The sequence below is a fragment of the Phascolarctos cinereus genome, unplaced genomic scaffold (genome assembly GCF_003287225.1).
Source record: "Phascolarctos cinereus isolate Bilbo 61053 unplaced genomic scaffold, phaCin_HiC Scaffold_4;HRSCAF=312, whole genome shotgun sequence".
NCBI lineage: Eukaryota > Metazoa > Chordata > Mammalia > Diprotodontia > Phascolarctidae > Phascolarctos > Phascolarctos cinereus.
The window spans coordinates 640,662,409-640,672,143 of record NW_027555847.1 but is presented as its reverse complement, the minus strand read 5'-3'; positions in this window follow the sequence as shown (position 1 = coordinate 640,672,143).

Genomic DNA, 9,735 nt, shown 5'->3' with positions numbered 1-9,735 from the left:
TAGGCTAGAATCCATGATCTAATGTGCTCAACGCATTATTGATTTTTGTAATCCTCCTTGATTAGATGATTGACAGTTATTTTAAAACCAAATGAAAAATTAGAGTAATACAAAATGATGCTATCTGGATTAAAAATATAAGTTTAAATATTTATTGTATTCCATTTCTTTTTTTTTAAACTCCAATTATCTTGACAATGGATTTATAATATCACTTGGTTTAGCCTACATAGGTAAAACCCTAGAGTACCATTGATGTGAGCATTTCCTACGTAAGTGAACAGAACCAGAGGACAAAGAACTTTGAAAACATAAGAACTCTGACCAATACAAAGGCAAACCCTACATTTTAGAAGATTGATGATGAAGAATGTTACCCACCTCCTGATAAAAAGGTGATGGACTAGGTACAGAGTAATACATACATTTTTTAATATAATCAAGGCAGAAAGTTGTTTTTCTTAACTATATCTTGTTTGCTAAAGGCTTTTTTTTTCATCCCTCCTTCCCTCTGTGGGGGGATTTATAAAGAAGGAAAAATATCTTATTGAATTTTAATAAAAATACAAAGCAAAAAATAATCCTTCAAAAGAGGAGATACTAAACATTGTGTTTGGAGTTTCTAGAAGCTGACATGTGGCTAATACTCTGTTGTCAGTGTTAGAAGAAGAAAATAATAAAAATAATAATGAATATGTACATAGTACTTTAAGATACACAAAGCACTTTACAAATGTCATATCAGTTTATCCATGGAACAATTCTGGTAGATAGTTGCTACAATTTTCCCCACTTTACAGATTTGGAAACTAAGGCAGACAGAGGTTAAATAATTTTCTTAGGACCACATAGCTAGTAAGAGTCTGAGACTGGATCTAAACTTAGGTCTTTCTACACCTAGTCCTAACACTACTCACTGTGTCACCTAGCTGCCTAGTAGTAGCATTTTTATTTAAAAGAGAATATAATACAAATAAATTATGGTTAATTGTTTTTCTTGTGGCATACTGGATATTGGACAAGTGACAACTTCCTGTGCCTGCTATTGTTGTGTTATCTTGTGCAAATCACTTAACCTCATTGGTACTCAATTTCCTTCTTGATTTGTCATTTGTAGAGGAGGAGTGTAGAAATGAAGTTAAACTAGATCTAGACACATGTGGCCTTCTAGGTCCTGGGGGGCAGTCTTTTGAATGAGTCCAAGTTTTACACAACAAATCCTTTTATTAAGGGGATTTGTTCTGTGAAGTTTGGATTCAGTCAAAGGAATGTATTTGAGGACCTAGAGGGCCACATATGGCCTTGAGGCTGAAGGTTCCCCACCCCTGTACTAAATGATTCAATTATGCTTTTAGCCTTATATTCTATAATCTTATGGTGTGTAACTGAATCTAAGTTCATAAATGGATAGGATAATGATATGATACAACTGGTTCATCGAGGGAATTGATTTGATGTCTTGGAAAGCTGCATCTTCTGGAACAATTTTAGAAGGCACCCAAGAAAGACTTTTTACTCTCCCTTGCAATTCCAGCCCCCTTAGTCCAAGGTTAAAGGCAATCTAGAGTGATTCACTGCTATTGTTCCCAAGGGCAAGTAAAGAATAGGTAAATCTGTAAACATAGGAGAAAAGACTTATCAAAAACATCTGGAGAACAATAGATCTGATCATAATCTTAATCCTGACTTTCCCAAAGTGCACAAGCTCCTGCAGGCACCCAGGCACACTGACTTTTTATTCTTTCCTCCTCAAATACCATCTTTTATACCTGTTTTGGGACTTAACCTGTTACTCCATTGATACAGGAAACTCTGGGATGAGAAAAGTCCCTTTACCAAAACAACTCAATAACTTCCCTGCAACCTATAATTTTAGAGATATACCTAATACAGTGTGAATTTAAATGGCTTACTCAGGGTAAAAGAGATAATATATGTCATAGGTAGTACTAGAACCACATTCTTCTTGGCTGTGAGACCAACCTATTCACTATGCCATATAACCTCTATCTGTGAAATGAGTGAATTGAAATAAAACATCTCTAAGATCTCTTTGAGTTTTAAGTCCTAGCAACCTACAGTATTACTATTGTTGCTGTTGGCTTAAGCGGTTTGTGGAAAGCCCATGGTATAGGGTTAGGTTATTACACCAGAAGCATCTGGTGGAGTCAGTCATACTTGTCAAACTGAATTTAATTCTACAATTACATCAGAGAATAAATATGATATAATGGAAAAAGTACTGTGTTAAGCATAAAAGATTGAACTTTCAGTCTCCCTTCAGCCACCTAATTGGAGAGCTCCTTGAGAAAGTCACTTAACATATTTGAACTTGAGATTTCTCAATTGTAAAATAAGCAGCTTGGCTCTGACTGGATCTTCTATCAAGAAATACAGCAGAAGGGAACACTTATAGAGATGCTTTTTCACTTGCCTAGTGGCAGTTATCATAATTAAACTACTGTACCTCTCCTTTGCCACCACTGTCAAACGGCTGTGGAAATAACAAATAGACTTTTTTAACTCAAATAAAGCACGCATGAATGAAGGAGAGCAAGGTGAAGTAAGCTGAGAAAGGACTCTGGAGCCATACTGCAAAAGGTTATAAATACAAGGACAGGAGTTTGAATTCTGTCCTTGAAGCAATAGGGAGCCATGGAGAGTTCTTGAACAAGAAAATGACATGAAAGGCATGGATCAAGATAATTTTCAGAGAGGTTCAAAGAATAGTTTGGATACTGGAAAGCAAAGGGTAGAAGCCTTTCCCAGTTCCTTGCTAGTATATGTTAATTAAAGTTTTCCAATATCAGAGAAGTATTATGTAGGACAAGAATTAGATGACCCACAATCGTGTAAGATTTAAATTTACGCTAATTACTTTAATATTTAGGATAAGGAATTCCACCAAAATTAAAATGTAAAATAAAAGAGAGTATCTGGGAAGAAAAGAAAATTTAAAGGTACAAAATTCAATGTCAAAGTGTGTGTGTGTGTGTGTGTGTGTGTGTGTGTGTGTGTGTGTGTTTGTGTGTGTGTGTGTGTGTGTCTGTGTGTCCTTTTGGGAATTGAGCACTAAGAATCTGAACAGGTCTATTGTTCTCCAGATGTTTTTGATGAGTACTTTCTCTTATGTTTACAGATTTACTAATCCTTTGTTGCCCTTAGGAACAAAGGCAGTAAATCAATACAGACTGCCTTTGACTTTGGAATAATGGGGCTGGAATTGCAAGGGAAAGTAAAGCTTCTTTCACTGGGGCTTGTATGCCTTCTAGAATTGCTCCAAAAGATGTATTTTTTCCAAGGCACCCAAATCAATTCTTTCAATGGACAGCTTGGATCATGTCATCATCCTACATAATAACTTTCAGTAGTTCCCCATTGGTCATCAATGAGTATTCCAACACTTTATCCTAACATCTAAAGTACTCTTCAAAATGATTCCTGCCTATGTTACCACCCTTATCACACAATACTCCCATTTATATACATACATATACATATTATATACACACACACACACACACACACACACACACACATATATATATATGTTCCTCTGCAAATAAGTCTTCACTTTCTTGACTCTGTTCTTTTGAACTCTTTCTTATGCCTGGAATCTTATGCCCATCTCACCCTCACATCATCTCTACCTGTCCTTTACTGTTCATATCAGTATTTGTGGAACCATGGAAACCATAGCACCATGGAAAACTTCAAGCTGAAGAAGATCTTAGAAAAAAGTTAACAACCTTTTTTTTTTCATCATGGACCATTTTGATATTCTAGTGAAGCCTGTGGACTACTCAGAATAATGCCAAAAATACATAAAATAAAAGATTACAAGGGAAATCAATTACATTTAAATATAGGTAGTATTTTCTTTTTTTTAAATTTAATTCTAATTTAATAACACTTGCTTTAGAGGCTATGCAACTCTCATTTTAAAAATGAATAAACTGAGGCTGTGATATTCTCAAGTGATATTCTCAAGGTCATATATTTTATTCGTATAACAAATCCGATATTAGAACACAGATCTCCTTATGCTTGCTCCATCTAACACTGGCTGCTAATCTAATTTAGATAATCTGTTTGATTCTGTTTATTATGATAGTATGCAAAATCTCTTATTTCTCACTCCACCTCTTGATTTATTTCCCCCCACCTTGCCCTCCAATAATTCCTTTTCAGAAGCACATTTTGATTTTTAAAACTGACTTTGCTTTGTCATAATTTGCCAGATAATATTTCACTTAAATATCAGTAAATTGTCAGGAATATCCTTTGCCTATTAATGAGGGGTACGTAGGCCATTCTATAGTGCCTGGAATCTGAAAGAAGCTTTAAAACAGTTATTGCAGTTCCACGAGCTAATAAATCTCTTGTTAAAATACTTCCATTTTCTATCATCCAGCTGTCTGCTCTGAGAGAGAAAAATCAATCAATTCCAGGCTGAGAATTATGTATTACCACAAAGTCTATTCATATACTTTATTTTTAAGCTCAAAATCAGGCCGCTCCATGTTTAAATATTGTATCTTTGAGAGTCTGATTGGAAATTTCTCTGCTATTTATTTTAGGTTGCCTAGCTTCTAAAACATTTGTAATTTGATTTTTTAAAATCTCACCCTCATAGGGTTGATGACATCTACCTCCCAGAAACAAATCACTTCTGGGAAGGATAATGGATATTACTGTTGATCCTCCAGCTGCCCTCAAGGGAAGAGAGAGCAGCAAACAAAATCTCTAACCCTGGGTAAAATGATGTACTTTATGTTTCAGACAAATTGGACAGCTTACTATTCCTCTAACATGTTATTCCATCTTTGTGTCTTTGCTTATCCCTTTCTTCCCCCCCTCCCCCATCCAACATTTCTGTCTTGTTCAAGATTCATTCATTCATTCACCAAATAATTATTAAGCATTATGGTAGGTATTAAAATAGATACAGAGATGAGAAAGCATATGGTAATTACTTCCATATGAATCATAGTCTAATAGGGAGATGAGGAACATTCTCGGTTTCATATCATGCTCTGTATAATACAGTATATTATATATATATATATATATATATATATATATATATATATATATTTATATATATATATATATATATATATAAATATATCTATTTTGGTGTATATATATACATATATACATATATATATGTATATATATGAAGAATGAATATAAAATAAACATAAAATCAGCACATAAATGAAAACTAAAATGTGGTATAGGCTTTCAGCAGTAGGGGACATCTTGTTTCAGTTATGAAACATATGTAGGAATTCAAAAGACAAAAAAAATAAGGAAAGAATGGCTTGTAACTTCTCCTTGGAAAGGAAAATAAGCAAGTTGCTGTTGTTTTATAAGAAAGTGAAGGAAAAGGAGAGAAAGAAGGAAAGAAGGAGGATATCAAGAACAAGCAGACATAGCCATCCTTGCCATCAAGGAGAATGTTTTCTAAAGGAGGAAGCTTATGTAGGGGATTTGAAAAGGAAAAGAGGATGGAGAAGGGTGATTTGAGAAGTGGGAAAAATTTTATTTCTGGGGACCTTCTTGAAATAGTAGTTGGGGAAATAGTCAGCCAGGAGGGGAGTAAGGCCTCTGGAGTAGCTTTTCCTAACATGGTATGACTGTGGTTAGTAAGGAGAAGGTCAGACAGTGAGTTCAGACATAAGGAAGAATACTATACCTGGTATCACAGTGCCAATCCTGATTTTCTTACTTACTGTGTAACTTTGCACAAGTTAACTTTGCCTAACTGGGCCTCAGTTAACTCATTGATAAAAATGAGAAGGATTTAATTGATGACTTCTGAGGTAATTTTTTTTCACTTCTAAAATTTTGATGCAAAATTCCTGATAGCTGCTGGTAAGAAAGCAGTTGTGTTATGTAATTTTCTGATTATTGCACACAGGCAAGGCATTAAACAGGCAGATATATGCATGACAAGATGCTTTTCACCATCATGGAAAATTTCACTGTCAAATTTAAATGGAAGAAAGTTCAAAATCATTAAGTTCTCTAGATACTATGATTTTGAGTTTGACGTTGTATGGAACACTATGGAGCCTCCTAAAAGAAATCTGCAATTTCCTTAACAATAAATCACACTGGAAAAATAACGATGAAGAATGCCTATTGTCTGATCCAAACATTAAGTCTAGTATGTGTCAGATATCATGTGAAGCTCCGAGGATAAAAGAAAGGGAAAAGCAATGTCCCCGCACTCAAGGAGATCATATCCCAACTGAGGAGACAATATGCAAATAACCATGTTCAGACTATATATACATACAACATAGATAGATAGATAGATAGATAGATAGATAGATAGATAGATAGGAAAGAGGGAGAGAGAAGAAGAAGAAGAAGAAGAAGAGAGAGAGAGAGAGAGAGAGAGAGAGAGAGAGAGAGAGAGAGAGAGAGAATAGGAGGGAATCTTAGAACAAAGGGATTAGCAATGGGGAGGGTGGGGGATGAAAAAGGTCCTCTTCAGAAGAATGGATTTGTACTGAGTTTTGAAGGAATCCAGGAAACAGAAATGAGGATGGAGAACATTCCAGATATGGGGGAGAGTAAAAATACATAGACTTGGGAGATAGAGTGTCTTGACTGAAGAATAGCAAAGAGGCTAGTGTCACTGAATCACAGAGTACCTAGAGGGAAATAAAGTGTAAGAACACTGGAAAGGTAGAAGGGGGCTAGCTTAGGATGACCTTTAAAGGCTAAACATAGGATTTTATATTTGATTCTGGAAACAATGGGGAGCCAAAGTAATAACAAACCACTATAACACGGGAGTAAACAGTAGACCTGGATTTGATTCTGAATCTGTCATCTAAAACCAGGGCTCTTTTAACTTCACCAGGTTTCATACACATGGAGCCACTGAAAGTTTCTCAGACTCTCCCATTATTGTTTCCCTCTTTCAGGTCCTACAAAGTTGGGTCCTACTTTCTTCCATCCTTCTTGATTCCTTTCTGAGATAGAAAGATGCTGTTGCCAATAACATAGGTCTACTGTCTCTGCCTCCTTCATGGCTCTTCTTTTTTACTTCTGTGTTTTACTTCTGCCTGCCTCTCAACTTTTAGAATCCTCTTATTAAGAAGAGGGAATAGTCTACATGTAACTGTGATTGCTGTTACTCTTGAATGTTCTATTCCCACTGAGGAAGAATTCAGATTTGTAAGTAAGAAAGAAATGATGGCTATTCCTCTTAGAGTAAGAAGGGTCTTTTGTAGTCATTGAATTATAGATTTAGGTCTGGAAGGCATGTTTAATCCATCAAGTTCTGCTCAAATAGGTTGTGACTTGATTGTGGTCACACAGGTAGTCAAAAGAAGCTGGTTTGAGTTGGGTCCCTTGTCTCCAAAGTCATTGATTTTTTCCACTGTACCATACTTTCTGGTATAGGTCATTTTGCCTATACTCTCCCTAAAACATTAATATTCTCCGTATTTGAGAAGGTACCTCTTTCTTTCATGAAGGATCATTTTTTGCAACCTGAAATCAGGCAACCAACATAAAACAATAGCCATGATCTTAATTAACCTTGTCTCATCCTCCGGTTTATCTTCTAATGAATGATAATCAGCTTGGGCTACGTTCCTGGTTTCTACATTCAAAGACAGACTGCTGATTTATACAAGTAGGGTTTTTGCTCTCCTAGGAATACTCAGAGAGAACAGTGTTCCTGTATAAAACTTGAATGGGCTCTACAACAGAGAAAGCACACAAGATCAGATGTGAGGAGAAGCAGTGGCTTCTCAGACAGGTGCTATTTGAATGAAGCTCTAAGAAGTTCTCATCTTTGCCTGTCATTCTTTTAACAAAATTGCATCACTTCTTTGATGTAAGACTTGGTCCTAGGAGTGATTGATTCTTATGCAAGGGAGTTAGGCTAATGTCAAGTCATTAGCACTAGATGATAACCTTTATGAGAATGTTAATATAAAAGGAAAGGGGCAAACAGCTGAAGGTTGTGGGCCACAACTACTTTTGTCATGAATCTATGTCCACAGAATGACATGATCTCTGGAAACTCTGCCACTAGTTGTCAATAAAAACACCACATCTAATATGAGAATGAGGTTCCTTTCTGGCCATGTCACACAGCTATATGTCTGAGAGGGTTTCAGATAGGCTTTATTAGGCAGCCAAACATGGTTGTGTTATTGCAGGGAGTTGTCATGCAGCAAGAGAAAATGCAGAATAGTGGAAAAAGTATTGAATCTGGATTTAGGGAATGTGGGTTTGAATCTTAGTTCTGCTATTACAAGTGGTTTGACCTAGAGAAAATAGCTTCAATCTCTGGGCCTCAGTTTTTGGTATCTGAAAATAAGAGAATTGATATCCCCAGATTATTTTCCAACTCTGACTCTATGATTATTTGAAATGAAATAACATATTTTTGGAGGTCACCTCCAATTCCTTCTCAACTTGAATGTTTCCTGATTCAAGTTGCCATTTATATTCTTTTCTTATTTCCATCATTATAATTGCTAAACATTATTTTCTCATATTCTGTTTTCTTTCTCCCTTTCATTTTCCCTTTTTGATTTCCTTCCTTCCTTCCTTCCTTCCTTCTTCCTTCCTTCCTTCCTTCCTTCCTTCCTTCCTTCTTCCTTCCTTCTTCCTTCCTTTCTTCCTTTCTTTTTTCCTCTTTTCTGGCTAGCCTCTCTTCCCCATTTCCTCCTTATTTCTTGTTTCTCTGCCTCTTTTCTTTCTTAAATACTTTCCCTCTTTTAAACCAAGATTTTCAATGAAGTTTAAAGTGATGAGACCACTCCAAGCAATCTATAGGGCTGGTAGGTTAAAAAATGCTCATAAGCAAATTCAAAATAAAGCCATGTGTGCACCCAACCTCACAGCTTTGAGTCAACATGGATTGTAAAAGTTCACAATGGGGATTCCAATTATGTCTTCTGCAAGCACACAATAGGAAGTGGATATAAATTTCTTCTAACTACTCAGTATCTTTTCAACAGCTACCAATTTTATTTTAGTTGTGGATATTTTTTTTCTTTTTGGAAGATAAGGCATCAGCTTTCAAGTGCTTCTTCATAAAGTAAAATGAGCATTTGCTCAGCCTTCTCATTCAATGACAGTCAATCAAACTAAGGCTACATATTTCCATTAAGGAAAACAAATATTCACAAATTCATTCATTCTATCTATCTATCTATCTATCTATCAATCTCTGTCTCTCTGTCTCTTTATAGACAGATAAATGGATAGATACTAGATTCTCTATGAGTGTTGATAGATGAGATCTATTTACATGAATGTTAGATGGATCTAGCTAAATGGATAGATGAATATGGAGATAGATTTTTTAATTAAAAAAAAAAGAGCACTGTCATGTATGACCAGAGAAGATAGACTGGTTACATAATGAGAGGGAGGAGTAATAAATTCAATGTTGCTCTAGTACTTGATAATTGAACGTATTTATGATGACTTAGATTTGTATTCTTCCTCTGGTTGTGCAAATTGCAAATTATCCGTGCTTTCTCATCCTGAGTAACACTTATCTGTGACTTCTTATAAATCTCTACTGGAGATTTAGTGAACATGCTAAGGACTTTCCTCTAGAGTTCTTCACATTGGTTGCATGTCAATGGAACATTTGGTCTGTTCGCTGTTTTTCACTCACTCTGACTACGTAACTGACACCTATTATTTTGCAGTAATACTTTCTCTAATGTCCCTTATGCTTCTGTT